Source organism: Castor canadensis, chromosome 7 (assembly GCF_047511655.1).
Source record: "Castor canadensis chromosome 7, mCasCan1.hap1v2, whole genome shotgun sequence".
Taxonomy (NCBI): domain Eukaryota; kingdom Metazoa; phylum Chordata; class Mammalia; order Rodentia; family Castoridae; genus Castor; species Castor canadensis.
The window spans coordinates 50,673,865-50,697,867 of NC_133392.1; the positions used below are offsets into that span (position 1 = coordinate 50,673,865).

The 24,003-nt window shown below is 34.6% G+C and overlaps 1 protein-coding gene across 6 annotated transcripts in view; it reads right to left on the reverse strand.

Annotated features, from left to right (window-relative positions):
* Positions 1-24,003, reverse strand: part of LOC141424793 (uncharacterized) — a 352,524-nt gene that overhangs the window by 272,080 nt on the left and 56,441 nt on the right. The window contains exon 3 of one of the 6 annotated variants that reach the window (XR_012449703.1): positions 9,419-22,514. The exons of the other annotated variants lie outside the window; for them this stretch is intronic. The gene's annotated coding sequence lies outside the window, so the exon portion shown is untranslated. Of the gene's footprint in view, positions 1-9,418; positions 22,515-24,003 lie in introns of those variants that run through there. 6 annotated transcript variants of the gene reach the window in all.

Here is a 24,003-nt window from a genome sequence, read left to right on the forward strand (position 1 = left end):
GCTGCAGCCATTTTTGTGTCCATTTGCAAATACATTTCAGTATTTCTGATATTTAGCCATGTCTGTTCTCTGAGTACTCTTTTGGGCTTGTTGTAACATCTTAAGCAGTTTCCTCATTTATTTGAGTTAAATAAAATGTGTGCATGTGTCCATTTTATTTATATGTGAATTATGAGTTTGCATTTGTTAAAAGATGATCCTTGATCATGGGCTTAAGGCCTTAGAGTCAACCAGGCAAGAGTCCAAGTGCTAGCCTTGCTATTTACTAGTTTTATAATGTTAGGCAAAATACTTAACCTCTCTATTAATATCTGGCTTATTGGATTGTTCTGGGGATTATGCCATAAGTTACTTCTCTTCTGAAACTTAAAAACACTCAGTAATTCTTAGGTTTTATTGTTTGTTTTTATAAGAATCAAAAAGCTAGGGCATGGGATACTCCAGTTAATGTATAACAGCAATAAAGTGTATCCATTCAATCAACATCCTAGGAAGTACAAAGGACTTCTTTTTTAATTTTTTGTACCTCTAAAGTTTCTGCCTGTAATGCAACTATTTAAATAGGTCAAAATGTTTTCCAAAGCTATATAAATAAAATAGGCTCATGACTTTCAAATTCCTCTTAGGCATATTTAATATGTAAAGGATAATCAGTGAATAATCTTTGCAATCATGTTTGTACAGAAAAACACCTAAAATAACCAATTTAATCTATTTCCTCACTAAATAAGTTTTGTGTGATGTTCTGCCTCTAAAATGTAATTCTCATCTAGTGCACATTATCAGTCCTTTTGTAGACGATTAAGAACATAAGCTGTCCTCAAAAGATTAGTAATTCTTAGCTTTAATTCTAGTTTAAATCATGAATATAATTAATTTCTCCTGCACTAATACATTTTTTTTACATTTAGAAAGTTGAAGCAAGCCCCAATTTGTGAAAAATGGAACAAATAATGAAGTACTTTTTTTAAGTGATAGAGTCAATTGACAAAACTGTACCTATTAGTGTGTATCACAGGCTTTTCATGTAAACAGCTATTCCAGTTTCAAGTTCCTTTCAAAATCCTTTAGAGATTAGAAGATTTCTTTTAGGTGATTTATTACCAATCTTCTTATCTTCTGGAACAAAATTATTCCACTTGTCCCATTTCAACACTCCCCCATCTACTCCATTCTATACTTACATATATGCAAGTAGTATTTCCTTAAATGAGACATATGAGATTAATATGCTCTATGTAAATGTAACTTCAGGATATGAATTTGATGTCCCAGTTGGAGATTCACATACATTAGATTCTCAAAAGGCTTATAGTAAAGAAACCTGTTTTACAATTTTTAATCCAGTGTCAACCAAATCTCAGCCCCCACCTCACATTATATTCCCCTCTGCCACCTTCTTATATACATACTTGCCTTCTTTCATTCCTTGCATTGACTACCACAGATCTTACATAAATGCTATTTTCCTGCTAGATCCACAGCAGATCTCAACTCTGCTCAACTCCCATTCCCCAGTCTTAACTGCATCAGAATGCAGAGATATTTAAAGTACTCCAGGCAATTCTATTCATGTTATGCCATTGTCCTGGCCTCTAAGCTTCATGAAGGTAGGGATGCTTTTGATCTTCATTACTATTCATGAAGTAAACTAACTCAATAAGAATATTTGTCAAATAAAGGGAAGAGAGAGTGAATAAATACCAAATAGTGTTTCTCAGGAACCACTGCTGTAGGGAAACATTTTCCAAGCAATCATAAATCATACTAACACACACACACACACACACACACACACACACACACACACACATGAAGAGAGTAGTTGACTTGTCTCATCTCATGGAGAACTTAATCCTTTTTTTTGACCTTCTGCTGCATTTGTTCTAGATTGACTTATTTAGATGTTAGCTAAAGGCTTAGGGGAAAACATGATCCAAGTTGTACTCTGTGGATGAGGGTTACTGTCAGAGCTGACCTCAGGTGTTTTCTATAGGCACCTTTGATCTAGTTTCTTTAAGGCCTTCTGAAACACTGAGATTCATATGATGAACTTCCCAAGTTTGTCCTCAATTTACATTCAAACTTCTTTTCAGGGGCCAATGAAATTATACCACCACTGGGCATGCTTTCTCTGTTCATTACATTTCACAATATTATCCAGTTCCTCTGAACAACCACTACCTTTATTCATTAATCAGTACAAAAATTGAAACTGAGTGCCCCTGGTATAGACTCTGGAGTTTGATCGTCTGCTTTCAAGTCCTCCCTGCAATACCTCTATCTATCTAACTTTATACAAGTTATTCAACATTTTCATATCTTAGATCCTTCATTTATAAAATGAGGATAATATAAAATGCCCTTGCCTCATAGAGATAAGAGGATTAAATGGGACAAGGAAAGTAAAGCATATGGCACTATGCTTTGCACATTGTAAAATCTCCAACTATTAGTAGCCTTTACTATTTATCTCTTTTGATAGTTGTGATATTTTTTATATTGCTTGCTAGGTGTCATAGGTTTCTATCCTAATTCTTAGATTACAAGGTCATTTAAAGCAGTGTCCTGATAGTGCATATTGCACAATTTTCTAATTTTAAAGCATAATTGTTGGTTATTACAGATGGCTCCTGCGCAAAGAATGTATTTGGTTTAGGAGTCTAACTCTCACATCCCTAAATGTATTGTACTAATGGTATGCGAAGAAGAGTTACCAGGTTTTTAAACTGGTTGTGCTCAAAGCAGAGACTCCCTGTTGGCTTCTATATCCCTATCCCAAAAGAAACATGGATTAGCAAAGAATACTGCTAACCAAGACTTGGAGTTTAGGTGTACAAAATATGTACCTCCAAAGGCCTGAACTACCTGAGACATCCAGTGTTTTCAGAAGTCGATAAGGTATTCAAGGACTTTTAAGACTGCCACATAGTTAGCATCTAAGAGGATCCTATTCAACTTCCAAATATTCCAGATTTCCTCTCTCCCCTCTACTAGCTCTCTTTCTCCACCCAATTTTATATAAGAACTTTTGTTAAAATAGGGCATGGAGCAGGGGTAGGTTATGAACATCTCATAAATATTTAGAAACTACAAAATACCCAGGTTTTATCTAAGGCCAACTAAATTAGAATCTCTGGAGATACACATTAGTTACAAAAATGTCCTCAGGTGAACGTAATGTATAGGCAACTTCAACAATCACTAACATAGAGGTCAGTGCTCTACTGACTAAGAATCAATAAGTAGTGAACAAATATGAGCCTGACATTTTGCCAAGTACCAGAAAGGATACCTTAAGGAGCTTTCTTAAGAAGCTTTCAGTAACTTTTTGAAGAAGATGTACACCCAGAAATATATAAATAGCCAAAAGGCTTCAAGGTGTGGGTATATAAGTGGATCAGAAACCAGAAGTTGCACAAATTTATAGATGAGAAGTCAATGAAGACTAAAATGCTCAAGAGTTTCCTGGCATAAGGGGGAAGGAACCCACAATTTAGAGGATAAGAAGACAATAAAGGCCTCCTTTGAGTTTTTCATATCTGTTTTTAGAATGTAGGCAGCTACTGAGACACTTACATGCTTGTGTCCTGAATTTTTGAGACACTACAAAAGCTCTGTGAATACAATTTGCTATTTCTCTAAAGTTTCAATTCTCAGAACAGCTCTTGAAGGTAATACTGTTGCTGTTATCAGTTTAAGAAATTGACACTTAGAAAAGATAAGAGGTAGGGCCGCTTTAAAGAACTGTGTTATATCTGCAGGTATGCATTGGACTTGAGGGAACAAGCAGACAACCTCTGAGCAACAGACATTCAGGCCACTTGTCATGTTTTTCAGAGAAGTCAGTGCTCCTTTTATCTTTTTGGTATCTTCCTATGTCACACAGGAAGTGAAGACTTCATAACAAGCTGGGAAACTCTCCAGTGATCTGATCACCAGTCTAGCAGCCTGGTTTCCTCCTTTGCACATGGCATTAAACTTTGCTCTTGATTATGTACGTATTTCTTTCAGGAAGAACCTGAAGCCTCATCTCTGCCTGTTTTGACAGCTTTTCCCCTATTGTACTTCAGAGTTTTACATGACATTTTTTTTAATTTTAAAAAAGTATGGAATTAATGTTCATTTTTGTCTCCTTTCAGGAATGTCTTTTTTTTTTAACACATGGAGTTTGAGATATCTAGACTTCCATTTCTGAGAATCACACCTTCACAACACTTTAGTCAAAAGAAACTCATTAACTTTACTTAATGGAAAAGTTAACCAAAGCTTTATTTTAACAGAGGTCACTGCACATCATACATTGGTTGGCTTGAGATCCTTTTTGGAGGGATCTGACTGAACATTGACCCAAATTACTGCTACTTTTTTATGCTTCAATGCTGCTATTTTGGAACAAAAAGCAGTGCCTAAACTACACAGAAAAGTCTTTGTAAATTTTTCCCAGTGAGTCTATAGCTCATTTCTTTTTCTTTCATCATCATTGAATTGATTTTTCCTTCTTACTTGTACATAGTGTTCAATTATAGTGAATTGCCAAAATCAGGTGTTAATCAGGTATCAGAGAAACTATGGAACTTGATGGAGAAATACAAACTTTAAGCCTTCTCCAATGATAACATCCCATCCTTTGTTTTTCTCATCTGGAGAGTTCATCACCACTTTTAGGTTGCTCTATCAAGCTGCTTAGGTTTTGCCACTTGTGAGAATATACCATTTGCTAACATAAAGAGTAATGTATAAATTAATTTTCTACTTTGCAGTATCTCTAAAACATAAATGAAATAATTTTTCAGGGATTCTTTAGAAATTAATTTTAAAATCTAAGCAAGAAAAATGAGTTAGCCTTCACTAAAAGAAAGGAATAAAACAAAAATGGAGGGGCTAGGTCCCAGATCCAGGACCAGTAATACATTTAGTAAGCCAGTTCAAATTGAAATATAAGGCCCAAGTAATGTCTAGGAGGAAGGACTCCAGGAAAAATGGAAATGGGAAATTATCTGACTTGTTATATTTGTGGGTGATTGTATTGCAGTGCTGGCTATTATAGGATGTAGGAAGATTTAAGAGCAATACAGAAAAAACTAAGAGATTTCTTTAAAGAAAATGTAATAGATAACTCTAGGAAAAATATGTACAAAACAGGAAATAAAATATAGTGTGTGATTTGGGCCAGCAGTGACTCATAGTTACATGAAGTTAAACTTAAAGTTATTTAGAAGCATAGAGAAAAATATTAGAACATTTGAAAGTAGTTGTCTTTGAAGAGGAGGTGTAATATTAATGGGGATGAGTCAGCAACTGTATGAGTGACATAGCACTCTAGACTTTAAAATTCTGTATGCTTGGTTTTGATAAAAGAAGAAAAATACTTAAAATATAAGTTTATATTTCTAACTCTTTTTAGCAAACTAAAAGTGGGGTATGCTTTCCCAGTGTTTCGTGGTGTAGTGCTAAATAAGGGATGCTGTTTCAGTGGGTTCCACAGAATGGAAGAAGAGTCTTAAGTTATGGTTCTGTCAAGAAGGGTCCTAGTCACATTTTGTTTGTACCCTCTTTTGGTTTTGATCTATCCCTGATAAATATGGAGAGACTTTCATAAGTTTTCCAGTTCTGTGTCTCATTTAAGATGCTGAGCTTCTCCTTAGCATTATGTTTATTGGTCCAAACATCATTCTCATTTTGCGAAATGTTCCGCTGGGCTGCATAGGTGTTTGTTGGGCTTGTGTTTAAATCTGGTATTTGTCAGAGAATCTTGCTGGATTAAAAGCTGTTGGAAATAGCTTTTAATATGAAAACAAGAGGCTAAGGAGTTAGAATATACATTTAAAATGGATAAGTATTTACCCTAAACTCTTGTCTGTAAATATAAATGCTCTGTCTTCTAATTCATTCTTTTATTTATTTATCTTTATTTATGTTATCATATTATAATTATATTGGGGGTACTTCATGACATTTACAAAAGTGCTTCCAATATATCTCACATTCACCCTCCCCATTATTATCCTTTATCCCCTCTCTCCCCGTTCCTGGAATAGTATCAACAGGTCTTGTTTTTCCATCTTCATGTAAGAGCACATAGTGTTTCCACCTTATTCATCTTCCTACACCCTTTCCTTATATCCTTTCCCATCCCACTGATGCCAATCCACAGACAGGACCTCTTTTATCTTACTGACCTCCATTTTTGAAAAAGATATTTTTGTTTGTTTAAGATATCTATACAGAGAGTTTCATTGTGATGTGTCCATGTATATATGTATTGTACCCCAAACTGGTTCAACCCCTCCATTTTTCTCCTTTTTACCTTAGTCCTCTTCTTATGGCAATATGAACAGTCTTAAAAATTCTATATTCATTCTTGCATAGAAAGAACATCAACCATATTCACCTTCTTTACTTCCCTCTTTTATCCTCCCCATCTCATTAGTGCCCTCCGTTTAGTGTGACTGTTTTTAATTCTTATCCTTCATTGTTCAGGTGGTTGTTGGTTGTTCAGTGGGATTTTTGCCTTGGTATTATACCTGTACATACATTGTGCTTAAGTCAATGTAATACCCTTCACTGCACTTCCTAGCCCTTTTTTCCATATCCTGGATTGTTTAAAGGTTTTCAGTGTGTTTCTCTGTGTCTTTTTCCTACACAGATGTGATATATTTCATTATTACTCATTATCTTTGTTTTCTTCTTTTCCTCCTCTCTTAGTCTTACCTCCCAGTCCCACTTTTGGATACATGTATATAGTTCTACATATATGTAAGATTGCTTATATTTGTATTGGGCCTGTATTCCACATATGAGAGAAAACATGCAACCTTTGGCTTTCTGAATCTGGTTAACTTCACTTAAGATGATGTTCCCTAGTTCCCCAAAAAATCAATGGCCCACTGAAGAAAAGGGCAAATGAATTGAACAGAGCTTTTTCAAAGAAAGAAGTCAAAATGATAAAAAAAAAACACATGAAGAAATGCTCAATGTCCCTGGTTATAAAGAAAAAGCAAATCAAAACCATGGTAAGATTCTACCTCACTCCTATTAGAATGGCTACTATCAAGCCACTATCAAGAACACAAACAACAACAAATGTTGGCAAGAATGTGGGGAGAAAGGAAGCCTCATATACTGTTGGTAGGAATATAAATAAATTAGTACAACCACTATGTAAAACAGTATGAAGGCTCCTCAAAAAACTAAAAATTGAACTGTATGATCCAACAATACCATTCCTCAGGATATCGCCAAAGGAATGTTAGTTGGGTAACAAAAAAGACACCTGCACACTCATGTTTATTGCACCATTATTCACAATAGCCAAGCTAGGGAAACAGCCAAGGTGCTCCACCACTGATGAATGGATTAAGAAAATGTGGTTTTTATAATGGAATTTTATTCAGCCATAAAGAAGAATGAAATTTTGTCATTTGCAGGTAAATGTACAGAACTGGAAAACATCATTTAACTCATTCTTAAAGAAATTTTTCTTAATTGACAAAACAGGATTCAAGACAGGGTGCTACATGTGGATTTGGAATTACATTTTTTACTTGGATAAGTTTCAAAATCCTACATCAGCTGGCTTGTGTATCATGGCTAATTATATGCCTGCATCAGTGTTCTGTCATGTCTCAGTCATTCAAATAGCAAAAGTATTTCTGGAACTGGCAACTGGCCATTTGAGTTTAGGTAAGTGATTTTTCTTTTTAACCATTTTAAATATGTGGAATTGTTTATGCTCAGATCAAGAATTAGGGGAGAAATACAGTTTTGGGCTCAAATTAAGAAGGAAGATGGTATGTGTTTGGGATAAGAAACTAACATTAGTTAAGCATCTACTGTATACCAGGCACTTTGCATATATTATTTCATTAACTCCCATAAAATCATTCTTTTTTACTTACATTTTAAATATTAAATATAGAGAAGTCATATGACTTTTCTAAGGGCTCCTACCTGGTAAACATTGGAACTAGGCATCGAAGGCTTTGCTTGCAACCAAAAAGGAGAGTTTGATCTAACCAAATTTTATTTACATAAATATACCTGAAGCAGTATCACTTGTGAACTTTGTTGAATGTGGAAATTGTGAGCCTCCATTCCAGACCTACTAAATCAGAGGTCTGAAAGAAGAGCCAAAGAATACCAGGTGATTTCTATGTTCCCTCAAGTCTGAGAGCCACTCTATAGCATAATTGCAAATTGTGCTCCAGTTATTTTTTTAGAATGCATGATTTAACCCTCCCATGAAACTCAGCCTTGTCTTGTCACCTTCCACTTCTCATTCCTTTGAATTCAGCTAGGATTTCTGAAAACTCTGCATAACTCAGATGATCAAAGTTTAGACTTGGGTTGGGTCACAAAGAACCAGCATTTTTCTTCTTAGGTTATGTTTATAGAGTAATAATACAAATCAATGGTACAGTAGGAAGGATAGAGATAAGAAATATTCTGTGTGTGCATTCATGCCAAAACCCACAACTGTTCTGTATCTGTTTGCTGTGGGTTTTTAAAAAAAATGATTGATAGTAGTTTACTAATACATGCAGATTCCCCCACCCCCATCCATTCTGATGGCTTGGTGGTTATCTGCTACAGCATTTCTTCCTTTTCCTCCCTTTCTCCCTCCCCCAGACCATTCATTCTCTCTGTCTCCCCTTATGTATAGTTTTATGCCTTGAATTACTTTGAAAAGACTTAATGTTTCCAGAATCCCTGGAAAGTTATTGCCACTAATTAAATTAAAAAACAAATAGAAGAAGACAAAAATCCAGTGATATAGAAAATTAAGAAGACACAAGGAAATAGAAAGATAAAAATTGACGACTTTGTACTGGTTCATGTTTTTCATAAACTCAAATAAATGGACCATGCCTTAAATATAACAGTGCAGAAATGACAGAACAAAAGGAGACAAGGGAAGTTTATGCTCTTCCTATTGTGTCCCTTTAGAAAAAAAAACTTGTTAAATTAAGAAAGTAGGAGGTATGGAGTTTGGTACCAAAATACTTTTCTCTATAATACTTCATTGGATTTTTTACATAGGTGAGTATGTCAGGAGTTCAATCTAGGCTATTTATTCTGAGTTTAGTAAATATTTATTGTATGGTCTCTATTTTGAAGCCCTCTGAATTTTGAAACACTAAACTCTTCTTACTCATGAAGTCAGGAGACAAGTTCTAATCCCAGTTAGTTGTATGACTTCAAGTCAGTCACTCATTCCCTCCACTCCCAACCTCTTTCTCAGAAAAGAAAGCAATAAGACAGATATTTCTTTTTTTTTTCTTTTATTATTCATATGTGCATACAAGGCTTGGGTCATTTCTCCCCCCTGCCCCCACCCCCTCCCTTACCACCCACTCCGTCCCCTCCCTCTCCCCCCAACCCCCTCCCTCTCCCCCCCACCCCCTCAATACCCAGCAGAAACTATTTTGCCCTTATTTCTAATTTTGTTGTAGAGAGAGTATAAGCAATAACAGGAAGGGACAAGGGTTTTTGCTGGTTGAGATAAGGATAGCTATACAGGGAGTTGACTCACATTGATTTCCTGTGCGTGGGTGTTACCTTCTAGGTTAATTCTTTTTGATCTCACCTTTTCTCTAGTTCCTGGTCCCCTTTTCCTATTGGCCTCAGTTGCTTTTAAGGTATCTGCTTTAGTTTCTCTGCGTTAAGGGCAACAAATGCTAGCTAATTTTTTAGGTATCTTACCTATCCTCACCCCTCCCTTGTGTGCTCTCGCTTTTATCATGTGCTCATAGTCTAATCCCATTGTTGTGTTTGCCCGTGATCTAATGTCCACATATGAGGGAGAACATATGATTTTTGGTCTTTTGGGCCAGGCTAACCTCACTCAGAATGATGTTCTCCAATTCCATCCATTTACCAGCGAATGATAACATTTCGTTCTTCTTCATAGCTGCATAAAATTCCATTGTGTATAGATATCACATTTTCTTAATCCATTCGTCAGTGGTGGGGCATCTTGGCTGTTTCCATAACTTGGCTAGACATCGATCTACCATTTGATCCAGCAATACCACTCTTGGGGATATACCCAAAAGACTGTGACACAGGTTACTCCAGAGGCACCTGCACACCCATGTTTATTGCGACAGATATTTCTGAAGTCCTTTCAAACTATGAGTCTGTAACTGCTCTTATAAACATGCCATAAGGAAAGTCTGACTTTTTTCTTTTGTGGCTTAGGAGAGTTTAAGCAAAGTTATCAAAGGTTCATTTAAATTGATGAAAGATTACAACTGCACAGAGAGATTCTTAAACTTAACACAATAAGCATTATTGTTTGGTTAATATATTCAGTTAATATGTGTTTAACCAAGGTCTCTAGTTAGCATCTGCCTATTTATGAGACAGTTATCATGTTTGTTATTCTGCTGATAAAAAAATGCTGATGCTCAAGGTACAAAGTAGAGAAGATAAAGTGGTAAAGCATTTGTATCCTAATCACCCTGAGATACTATCTTTTATGAACACTACCATATTGCACTTATTTTTAGACAGCCATAATGAGTTTTGATTGATGTACAATGAACTGTACATATTTAAAATATGTAATTTTATAGGTTTATATAGATGACCTATTTCCACATGTTCAATATGACCCATGAGTTTATCTCCACAGTTGAGATAAGGGACATGTACTGCAGCACTCTCAAAAGTTTCCTTGGACCTTTTCATCATTTCTTTCTTCCTCTTCTGCCCATGACATCCCTCCTGCCCAACTACCTGGTTGCTTCCAGGAAACCAGTGATCTACTTTTTTTTTGTCACTATACATTGTTTTGCATTTCCTAGAATTTTATATGAATAGAATTATATAGAATGTGCTCTTTTTTGATTTCTTTCCAATTGAACAAGTATTTTCAGATTCATCCCTGTTATTGAACAAATCAAGTTTATTCCTTTTGTTGCTTACAAGTGTTCCATTATATTGATATAACACAATTTTTTCATTTATTGATAGATATTAGGGTTGATTCATGCCTTTTGGAAAACACCAACAATGTGTTGACCCATTATTATTATTGGATAACTTACTTATCCCTAATAATATCTTTTGCTCTGGAAAGTATTTAGCATGATATTAATATAACATTCCAATTTTCTTTGTTAATGTTAACATAGCATATATCTTACATACTTTTACAATTCATTTGTGTCTCTGTATTTGAAGTGGTTCTTTGGTAGGCTTCATATATGTGGGTCTCAAAATTATAACTTGTGCCTTTTCACTGGGGTTATTTAGATCATTTACATATCATATGATTATTACTATGGCAAGATTTAAATTAACCTCATATTTGTTTCCCCCTTCTTCAATGTGCTCTTCATTCCCTCTTTCCTCTTTTTCTGCCTTCTTTTAGATAAAGTAATTATTTTTTATAATTCTATTTTATCTGCTTTGTTAGCTCATTAGCTATCATTCTTTGTTTTATTACTTTAGGGAATGATTATTTAGGGTTTATAGTATACATCTTTAAATTATGGTAACCTAACCTTAAGTAATATCATACCATTTCATGTATAAAGACCTTATAATACTTCCATTTTGCCCTTCTTAGTCTTTGGTGCTATTATTGTCATACATTTTATTTCTACATATCATTCCACATTCTATTGTTACTATTTTTGCTTATTCAATAAATTCACTTTTAAAAATATTTGGATAAAAAAGATCTTTATGGCCTTTGTGTATATTTAGATTTCCAGCTGGTATCATTTTCCTTTAGCCTGAAGGATTTTTGTAACACTTCTTGTAGTGCAAGACTACTGGTGATAAATTCTCCCCACCATTTTATGTTGGAAAAAGCTTTTAAGTCACACTTTTTTTGAAAGACTTTTTCATTGAGCATAGTATTCTAGATTCACAGGTTTTCCTCTTTTAGTAATTTTTAAAGTATAGCTTTACTGTGTTTCTACTTGCATTGTTTTTGACAAGAACTCTGCCATCTTATCTTTGCTCTTCTATATATTATAACATCGTCTCTCTGCTTAGAAAATGTTCTCATAATTATTGATTTGGGGCAAAGTATGATGTGGCTTAATGTAGTATTCTTTTTTAATGTTTTTATTAGTATGTATTAGTTGTACTTGAGGGTTCATGGTAACATTTACATGTATACATACAATGTACTCAGTTTGTTTCACTCCCTTCATTATTCTCCCTCTTCCCCTCTCTCCCTTCATAAAGTGACTTTGACAGGTTTCACTGTTCCACATCCATAGATGTATAGACAATCATTGACCATATTCACCCTCCTTTACCCTCATCATTTCCCTCCCCCTCCCACTAGTACCCTCCCCTTATCATGAGTTGTTTTACATTCCTGTACTTTATTGTTTAAGTGCCTGCACATTGTTCAGTGGGAGTTTCCTTAGTATTTTTCCTGTAAATATATTGTGCTTTAATCAGTCTAATCCCCTCTATTATTCTTCCTTATCCTTTTCCCCCTACCTCATAATCATACTATGGAGAAAACATAGCCTCTTCATCAAATGGTGCTGGGGAAGCCAGATATCTGCATGTATAAGACTAGAAATAGATCCCTGTCTTTCATCCTGCACTAATATCAATTCAAAGTAGATGAAAGACCTCAGCATAAAGCCTGAAACTTTGAAACTACTGCATGAAACAATAGGGAAAATATTGGAACATATAGGCATAGACAATACTTTCCTAAATAGAACTCCAATGGCTCAGAAATTAAGAGAAAGGTTTGACAAATGGGACTGCATGAAACTAAAAACCTTCTGCACAGCAAAAGAAATGGTCACCAGACTGAAGAGGCAGCCCACAGAATGGGAGAAAGTCTTCAGCAGTCATACATCTGATTAATAATCAGAATTTACAGGGAGCTCAAAAACTAAACTCCCGAAGAATCAATGACCCAGTGAAAAAATGGACAAGTGAACTGGACAGAAATTTTCAAAGGCAAAAATTTTTTGGCCAGTACAAATGGCCAAAAAAAGAAAAAAACCATGAAAAAATGCTCAACTTTCCTTGCCATAAAGAAAACGCAAATCAAAGCCACATAAAGATTCTAACTCACTCCTGTTAGAATGGCTATCATCAGGAACACAAACAACACAAATGGTGGGGAGGTATAGGGAAAATGGCCCCCTTTTACAATGTTGGTGGGAATGTAAGTTAGGACAACCACTACGGAAAGCAGTAGGAATGCTCTTCAAAAATCTAAAAATATTATAGTTTTTAAAAAATATTTCTTGCTTGTAGGTATTTTGTGCCTCTCTTTTCTTTATCTCTAAAAACAAGGTCTTGGTATGTAGACCAGGCTGGCCCCAAACTCATGAGCCACCTGTCTCAGCCTTCTGAGTGCTGGGATTGCAGGCTTTACCACCATGCCTCACTCATAAGAATCAGCAACTTGGAGGGAGGATGAGGAGGACTGAAAGAGGGGATGAATTTGATTGGGGTATATTGTATATATACTTGGAAATTTCATAATGAAATCCCTTTGTATGACTAATATAGGCTAATAAAAATGTAAAAAAAATAAACAGCAGGGTTTTTTTTTAATGCTTGAGATTGAACTGAAGGCCTCATGCATACTAAGCAAGCACTCTTCTACTGTGCTACATTCCCAGCCTTTGCATTTCTTAAAGACCTAAGGTTTTCATAAATTTGAAAAGTTTTGTCCATTATTTCTTCAACTATTTTCTTTGATTTTTACCTTCCTTCAAGAAAGAATTTTATGTCTATAAATTCATTTGAAGTTGTCCCACTGATTCTCTATTTTTATTTTATATTTTAGTCTTTTTCTCTTTTTATTTCTTTTTGAACAGTACCGCTATGTCTATAAGTTCACTAAATTTCTAGTGTCTAAACTGTCATTAATTCCATCAATATCTTTTTTACATCTAAGTTTTAGCTTTAGGATTCGTTTTCTGGTTTTTGTCTCTCTGAAACTTTGATTTGGGTCTTCTTTTTAAATAGTCTTTATCTTTCTATTTAATATGTTCAATATTTCCTCTAGCTTTTGAATATATGAAAAACAGTTATAATTTTCTATTGCCTTTGTCAGCTAATTCTAACATATATTTTGGCTGTGGGTTAGTTTTGCTTGATAGACTTTTCTCTTCATAATTGCTGGTATTTTTTGCCTCTTCGCACATCTGCTAATTTCTTATTAGATACAAGATACTGAATGTTTTTTTCTTGTAGAGTGCTGTATCTCTATCTTTGTATTCTAAAAACTATTCTTGATCTTTGTTCTGGGACACAGTTACATAATTTGGAAAAATTTGATCTTTTTGGCTATTGTTTTTAGGATTTATTAGGTAATACCTATACAGTGTGTTTCCTTAGAGGTAATTATTCCCTGTTATTGAGGAAAAGACTCTTCTGAATCTTCTATCCAATGCATTAATCATGACCTAGGAAGTTTTCTTCCCTAATAGAAATCTGAGCACTGTTTCTAGTCCTATAAGGAAAGATGTAAGTACTCTTGCTTCTAATATTTTTTGAGTATTTCTTTACCCCAGGCAGAAATAATTTCTGCCCATACATTCCCAGAACATTATTTGGCTCAAAACTTGAGAAGGATTCTTTTCTGATCTCCAGAGCACTCTCTCTTTGCAGCCCTCTCCTCTTTAGTACCTGCCTGGCTCCCTAGTGAATGGATTTCTCTGGGCTCTGCCTCATTTCCATTTGCTACATCGTAGCTTGGAAACTCTCTTCAGGCAATGAGTTTTGGCAATTATAGGGCTCCCTTCATTTGTTTACCATATTTAGGGATCACTGTTTTTTGTTGCCTGATATCCAAAGTCTTGAAAACCAGTTCTTCATTTTCTCTGATATTTTAGTTGTTTTATGACAAGAGAATGCATTCAATTTCTGTTATTTCCTCTTAGAATCAGAAGTCTTCTTTTTTTTCCTACAGAGTAACCTAACAATACTTAGAAGAAAGGGTAACATAAGATAATTCACTGGAGGGGGAAAAAAACAACATTTGGGGGACAAAAACAACCCTAATGAGCATCAATGAACAAATGTTTGAATGTGTAAATGGAAATGTTATTTATTATAGTTCAGGATTTTATTTTATTAGGATATATTCATTATACAGGGGGGATTCCTAGTGACAATTCTGATTAGATTTATATTTTACATACATTGCCCACATCATCTCTCCCTCTTAACCTCCTCCCCATCCCACTTAAAGCAATTGCAATAGTTTTCTTATCTCTATTTCATATAGGTAGGTATAAGAAGTCCATCTACCATATACCCTCACCTAAACTTTCTTCATTCATTCTCTCTCCTCCTACTAGTACCCCCTCTACACTGCACCTATTTTACAGTCCTGTCTGTTTTTCATTATTAATATTTAAGTTGATGCTCAAAGGGGTTTCTCAATGTATGCCCACCGTGGGTACTTTACTTTGGTCTATTCAACTCGTTTTATTACTCTCCCTTACCCCTTTACTTCCCTCCATCCCCCATTTTTAAACAGCTTTCAATAAACATCCTTACATCCTCTATATTCACATATTATGTTTTATGATATTATTGATGCTCTATCATCCTCTTTCCCTGAGTTCCATAGAGTAGTTCCACTGTTACAAACATGCTTTCAAAATCTATCTTGCAGAAAGGCTCAAGAATATCATTGTGAAATATACTATTTTTAAGCATACCTTGTACATTTCTTTCCAGTATCATTATTTTTACATATTCCCAATGCAAAATATAACAGTAAATGCCATTCTCATCATAAGACTGTGTTTAGAATATGTGACTATTTCTCTTGCCACAATATGGCACTGCTAGTCTATTTACTATGCTTCAGGTAACTTGCAACTAAGAGGATTATGAATATATTCACATAAGACCTGAGTCATATCTTTTGTGGGTAACAAGTTACCATTTCTGTTGGTGAATTCTAAATAGAACAATCATTTTGATTGCTCTGCTGAAGTCTGACTCAGTAAGATAGCAAAAACATTTCTCTCATTATAGATGCTCCTCAACAAATCTCAGGTTACTACCAGACATTTTCATGAGAAAATTTGAAGTGTCCAGGATTTTGTATAGTATTACAAGGTCAATGTGATTCTTTATTCTTTTGCCATGGTTTATGGACAATAAATGGAAAGAATAGAGTCTAGAGAATAATATTAGATCAAAATAAAATCTTGAATTTCATGGTTGGCTTTGTTTTCTCTCTTTTGTATTTCACTTTCTTACCTCTTCTTTTTTGTGAATTCCTTTAAAAAAACTGTTAGGGAAGTATGGCTCAAGCAGTAGAGTACCTGCTTTGCAAGCCCTGAGCTCAAACTCCAGTCACACAAGAAAAAAAAACATTAAAAATAATTATGGTACCTCAAATTCTTTTAGAAAGGATCAGACAGTAACACATTTGCTACATGTAAATGCCAATCTATTTGGTTACTGAAGATGGCTGAATTGATTGGAGGGTAGAAACATTTCCAGCGAGTAAAGAATCAATCATACCCTTATGTGATGCTAAAGCTGGGAAAACCTTAGAGATTATCTAGTCCAGAGGTGACAAGCATCAGGCATGAGGGGCCTCATTCTTGTATCTTGTGCTTGCGGCTAACTTTTCATAAAACATTTTCCTATTGCAAAAAGATTCATCTCAGCTATCTGTTCAGTACCCTAGGTAGCCAATGATATAAAGAAAATCCTAGCTGTGTGTGGTGGCTCAGCCCTGTAATCTCAGACTCCTGAGGCAGGAGGATTTTAAGTTTGAGGACAGCTGGGTTACTTAGACCCTATCTCAAAATAAAATTTAAAAAAAAGAGCTAGGTATGTAGGTCAATGGTAGAGTGCTCACCTAGCATGCATGAGGTTTAAATCCTAGTACTAAAAATAAAAGAAAAAGAAAACAAATCCTATTTTAAATTGAGGATTTTGTCCATTTTCTTAATTTTTATATACATACATAAGAAATGATGTTTTCAATCAGCTACAGCGCTAGGATTGGGGTCATGTCCCCCACTCTGAACAGCCATTCCAGAATGTCTCTCTAGTCCTAGAGGACCAAACATTTTTGTGCAAAACAGGATGACAGAGCTGGCCTGGAAAGAAGATTGCTCATTATCCTTCTTATTGCCAGAATGAGCTCAACAATGAAATGGAAAATTTTACTGACAGAAGAAAAATATTTCTAACTGATTTAGAAAATAAATTGTTAGTATTGCAACCCAGAAAACAAGGTAGCATGGGCTTTGCTTATTTATTGTTTTCTCCTTTTTTACCTATCCAGCTTTACAAACAGCCAGAGAGGAAGAATATCCATCTAAAAGTATCTCCAAGTCATTGGAAGTCTCCAATATTTCAGAACTTCTTTATCCCTGTTCTTGACACCTATAGGTGTAGGCTCTCAGTGCCTACACTGAAAAATAGATTCCTATGGAGAGAAAGGAACCTATTGCACAAGACGGGAACAAGTCTCAACAGATTACTGATAGCAGTTTGTGATAAGGGGAACTAAGATGATAGTACATAGAAAAGGAAGGGATGTGAAAACAGAATGCTGAGACAACACTACATACATAAAGATAGATACATAGATAGATAATAAGTAAGAACTAAGTAAATCGCTCAAAGTCTTTATGGAATTTTGAACCTCAGTTAATCTTTTGACCTGATTCATATTATGCTCCTCCACTTTTCCTTAGAAACCTCCATTACCAAAAGTTATTGGCTAAAGTTCAAAGTAACAACTACTATTAGGTGAATACTCACTATGTGTTAGGTTATATATGCTTATTGTTTTCACATGTATTACCTCATTTAGTATTCATAGAAAACTTATGGTGCACATTTTTTTATTGTCTCCATTTTACAGATAATAAAATTAAATTCTAGAGAAGTTGAGTAATTTACCTATGGACTCCTGGAGAGAAAGTGACAGAACAGAGATTTTAATTAACCCTTTGGGTGGCAACCAAACCTTTTTATTTTCTTATTTTATTTTTATTATCATATTATTATTGTAGTGGGGGTACATTTTGACATTTACAAAATTATTTCCAATATATCTTATTAAATTCACCCTCTCCATCATTCTCCTTTATCCCCCTCCCCCTCTTCTTAGGTCAGTTTCAACAGGTCTCATTTTTCCATTTTTATACATGAGTATATGGTATTTCCACCACATTCACCCTCCTGTACTCTTTCCTTATATTCTCCCCCTCCCACTGGTACCAACCCCCAGACAGGACCTTCTTGTCCTTTGTTTCTTACAAAAAGACTTTTTGGTTTATTTAAGATATCTATACAGGGAATTTCATTATGACATTTCCATGTATATATGTATTATATACATATACTAACTTGCTTCCAGTTTTTTCATAACCAAATATAAGAATCTTAACCTTGTTTTTATGTTCCTCAATACAAATGATGCAATTGTGGAACAATGTAAGAATTCTAAAGAAGTTGTATTATTTATCAAATTTGCTAAAAACTTACAAAAACTGTGAAATGATATCTGATATAAAATTATGAAGAACAGCTTACAGAAAACATCAACCATCAAACCAAAGCTTTGGATCAAAACTTGACTTTTTATACTTAAAAAAAGCCTCTGTCAAGGATACAGTTAAATGTTAGATATCACAAATCATTTGTCACAAACCTCATCTTCATATCTATTTAGACACCTCTATTTACACACACAAGTACAATTCCAAAAGCATACAACAAAGTTCAAAGGTATCTCCACAGAACTATTTATGAGATTCCTTCTGACTTGTTGAATAGGGAAAGTTAAATCTGAGAACTTTTAAATGCTGAGGATAATATGCATCTGAGCGGTTATTTCCTTGGAGGCTAAAGCCTTGGTCAACTGTTAGAAGTCAGGGGAAATGGCAGAAATTTAGATGCAAAGAAGAGTAGGCTATGCAAGTGTAGAGTTTGAACTTAGAGTGCCACTGTTAGAAAAAGAAGTCTTTTTTTTTACATTTGGCCCAACGTTCATTTACTTATTTGCTGAAAAAACTGTATGTATTTATTGTTTATAACATGTGGTTTGAAATATATGCTATGGATTGGCTAAATCAAGCTAATTAATATACCCACATATTTGTATGTGTGTGTTTGTGTATGTGAGAGAGAGTGTGTGTGAGAGAGAGAAACAAAGAGATTGACTTAAAATCTGGTCTCTTAGCAGTTTTCAAGAATACAAAAATACTTTTATTACTTATAGTCACCATTTTGTACAAAAGATCTCTTGAACTTAAACTTATTTGACCAACATCCTTTCCTCTGTCCCCATTGTCCAGCCCCTAGTAACCACCATTATCTTGTCTATTCTCTATTTTGTATGAGTTCAGCTTTTTTAAAAGATTACACATATAAGTGATACCATCTGGTATTTGTCTTTCTGTGCCTAGCTTATTTCACATAGCATAATGTCCTCCAGGTTCATCTATGTTGTCACAAATGACAGAATTTCCTTCCTTTTAAGGTGGAATATTATGGCATTATATAAGTGTGTGTGTGTGTGTGTGTGTGTGTGTGTGATATTTTCTTTACCCACTGATCTATTAATGGACACTCATTCTGGTTTTAACTCACATTTCTCTAATTATCAGTGATTTAACATTTTTCAACATACCTATTGATCATTTGCATGTCTTCTTTTGATTAATATATATTCAGATCTTTTGCCTATTAATCAAGTTACTTGTTTCCTTACTATTGAGTGCCTTATATATTTTAGATACTAAACTTTAATCATATATATGGTTTGCAAATGTTTTCTATCATTCTGTAGGTTATCTCTTCATTCTGCTGATTGTTTCCTTGGCTGTTCAGAAGCAATTTAGTTTGATGTAATCCTATTTGTCTTTTTTTTTTCTTGTTTTTGCATTTGCTGTCTATACTTTTAGGCTCATATCCAAAAAAATCATTGCCAAGACCACTTTTGGGGAGCATTTCCCCTATGTTGTTTTCTAGATATATTACAGCTTCAAGTCTGACATTTAAGTCTTTAATCCATTTTCAGATAATTTTTGTATAAAGTAGGATAAAAATCTAATGTCATTTTTCTGCATGTGAATATTTAGCCTTCCCAAAACTACTAATTAAAAAGACTTTTTAGAAAATCGGTTGACTGTAAATGTGTGGATTCTTTCTGGGCTCTTTATTCTGTCCCACTGGTCAATATGTCTGTTTATATAACATGCTGTTTTGATTACTATAGTTTTATAGCATATTTTGAAGTCAGGCATTATGATGCTCTCAGTTTTGTTCTTTTTGCTCACAAAGTACTATTTTCACTCAGTTGAGGGAATGGCAACAATTTCAAAAGCTGAAAAAGTATAAGTATCAAAATTATCATTGTAATGCTAAGTGTAATACTGTAATAGAAATAAGTGCCCACTGCTGTGTCAGTATCAGAAGACTTCTAAATCTGTCTGCTGATAGTATGGAGAGGTTGGAGAGATTATTTACAGAAAGGTTAGGCAGAGGATATGGCTCTGCATCTCTATTCTGGACATGTCCCTGTAAGACAAGTCCTAGACTACTTCTCACTTCTAACAACTACCACCTCTCACTACTTTTTTAAAAAAAGAGATAATATATTTCAAACATGCAGAAAAATACAATATCCATCACTTGAAATCATATCCACAACTTAGCATCAATAAATACTAATATTTTGTCATATTTGGATTATTTTCACCATTGATTATTTTCATAAATAAATGAAATGGAATATGCAGTTGAAGATTTCATTTCATACCTATCCCCAAAGACTACTCATGAAATTGTTATGCTTCCTTTCTGCAATATATTTCAAAACATTTTCCACTTATATATTTTCAAAAATCATGTACATTATTTTATGAGTTTTAATTTGCTTTAAAATATGGTATTTTATGCCTGCCATGGTAGCTTACATATGATTGAAATTTAATTGAATGCCTAAATTTGCAAGAAAATGACATTTATGGTAATGAGTTTCCCCATTCATTGAACATGCTCTTTCTATTTTTTTAAGTCTTCTTTAAAGTCCTGCAATAATATTTTTCCATATTTTTATGATACCTTTTGAATGCATGCCATGAACATTGAATATTTATATCTAGATAAGGTGTGAAAAGTCACAATTAAGGAGTTAATCGGGGTGGGGCTACTCACTTGGTAAAGACAAACTCCTTCAACATTTAATACATATTTATTTGAATATATGAAAACTCACCTGCTTCAAAGGATTATGCAGCTCCATGAGTTTTAACCCATGCTTAACTATCATCATAATCAGGACAAAAACACTTTCATAACTCCTGAATTTCTTAAGGCTACTTCTTGTAATGTACACTTCCTTATCTACATAGAAAGACCCTGTCTCAAAGACAAAAAAAAAAGGATGTTAGATTTTATGCTAAAAAGACAAGAAATATTTTTTTCTCAAGGGTAAGTAGTGCAATAATGTTGCACGTGTCACTATAAACTAGATATGGCCAATGAATGGGGAAGGAAAAAAGGAGATGCAATAAAGATTCTGGAAAAATGCCCATTCTAAAAATAAGAAAACACTTCACAGTGTTCTGAAAGTCACTTGCTGAGTATCTCTAATCTGTTGTTGGAAATCAGGTGTAGAATTGATTTTCAGAAAATGGATTTTTGACAGTTGTTTAAAAAAGATATTATATTTGCAGTTGAAAAGTGTAATTTTTCTGCACTGTTTGAACATTCTATGGTCCCTTAACAATAGGGAACAATGTGTCACATACAGATAAACAGAGGGAACCTAATAATGGTGTATCAGCCCCACCAAAGGTTTCCATAAAATTGAGAGTAACACTTCAATAGTTTGCATGAGTGCCGGAAACTCAAGTTGAAATTATAGCCATACACTTAAGATCCTGCCAAAATAACTTATCCCCTGTAAGTTATCCTCCCCATGAGATCCTGGAGCCTCATTCACTTGGGCTTCTCTTGTTTCCCTCAGCTGTTTGGAACCTTGAAGTCCCCTCCCACTTTCTTCTGAAGGACTCCATGGTCTGGCTCCCACTCCTTCAGCCTGGCAATTTTCCCAGGGCTAAAGGGGCCATTTTCCTCTGTGTGGCCTTTGAAGGCTCCCAGAGATCTTCCAATTTTGCCTTCAGACTCTTGACATTTTTTTCCCTCCATTTGTGAGCCTTGAGAACATGTTTCTCTGCTTTGAGGTTTGGCAGCACTGTTTAGCCAAACTCTGCAATTCCCATTTGGATTTTGCTTGAGTTATTTTTCTTTTCCCACCAGATTGTAGTAAGTTTCCAATTTGTTTCTTTCTTAACTTACTTCTTACCTTTTCAGCTTTCTTTAACCACTTCTGTACCAATACACACAATGGATTATTTATTTAAAGCCTTTTAAATCCAAGTGAACTCCCTACTGTTCAAAGAACAATCAGCACATATGAATGCTTGTTTCCCATTTGCTTCATTATAAGGATGTTTTTATGGTATGTTGTATCAGAAAATTAACTTGGAGTCAATTATCTTGATCAATTCATTCTGGAAATAAGAGAAAATATTTTTTGAGAGAAGGATGGCCTGAGAGAAGTTATAATAAAAAATTTTGCCCCTTCAGTCACACACAGATTTGAGTTCTTACTCTGTTATTGATTCATGATAGAACCTCAGAAAAGTCATTTAGAAGTATGCTTCTCTGTTAAGTGAGGATGACCTGCCTCTTGGATTTCAAATGAGGAAAAAAATTAAATCCCTTTTGTAACACACTGAACTTTGGAGCTCATCCATTGCCAGAGACCTGAGCCAAAAAGTAGGAAAATGGCTGTGTCACACATCCCTCACAGCTGATTTAATTCTTCTAAGCAATAAAACTCACAGATGGAACCTAGAAAAAAATTAACTAAATCAAAGATTTTTTTGAGGCAATGAAACTTGTCCATGGAAACATGAAGAAATAATCATAAGGTCTCAACCTCGTTTAATACACTTTGTGATACTGAAGAGTTAGGTTAATCTAGCCTAGACCCCACAAGATCAAAAGAACTTAAGGATATTTCTCCTTGTACCACCAAATGGTGTGCTATGACTAATGAACTAATGATGCAATACCACCTTGCTTATAGATTGTAGGTCCCATCAGAGCAAAGATACTGTCTTACTGTGCTGAACATGTACTTGTTAAATGAGTAAAAAACATCAAAAATATGATTTAAGCATGAAACTAATGCCAGGATTTTCTTGTGCCAGGATTTCAAGATACTCAGGAGTTGAACAATCAATTCCATTTGTCATGTGCTGTTGACACAGATGACTAACATTTGGTGTGTGCAGGCAATTACAGATCTTTAGAATGAGGTTTTCTAATTTTTAGTAAAACAGAAAATTCTCCCCTTTTTGGTGTTTAATCCTTCTACAGTAAACAAGTAGAATTTGTTTACTGGCACATATTTGGCCTGACTTTATTTACACAAATTAAATTAAAGGTTGGAATTAGGATAGATCTACAGAATTTAATCATGAATAAAATAAACCAATCCCCACTCATTTGGTTTCTATTAAATATTGGTTCTCCTAATTTATTCCTTTCTACAGAGGACCCAATTTTTCTAATGTGTACTTGAGAGTATACAGTACCAATGGTCTGCCCACCTTCAAATTCTTATTTTTTTGTGTCTCTGGAGATACATAAGATTAAGCTAAAGCTGGTAAGTACCCTCTGGATATAATTGAGGCTCTGTTGGAGGTGAAACATTAGGTCCAAGGATCAGAGCCAGGCTTGTATTAATGTTATTACTATGGTAGTCACTGATGTGGCAGCTCAACAAATAACCTCTCTCATGGTGATCTAAATTTCTCATGGAAATCCTAAATCAAAGCAGAATTCTCACCTTGTTGTGTATTGACATCCAGGAGGTCATGTTCAAATGACCTTCAGCAGGTGGCTCAATTTTTCCCTGCTGTTATCTCTTTCATTATTTAGGGGTGAGGTACTGGGGTTTGAACTCAGTACTCTAGGCAAGCACTCTAATAT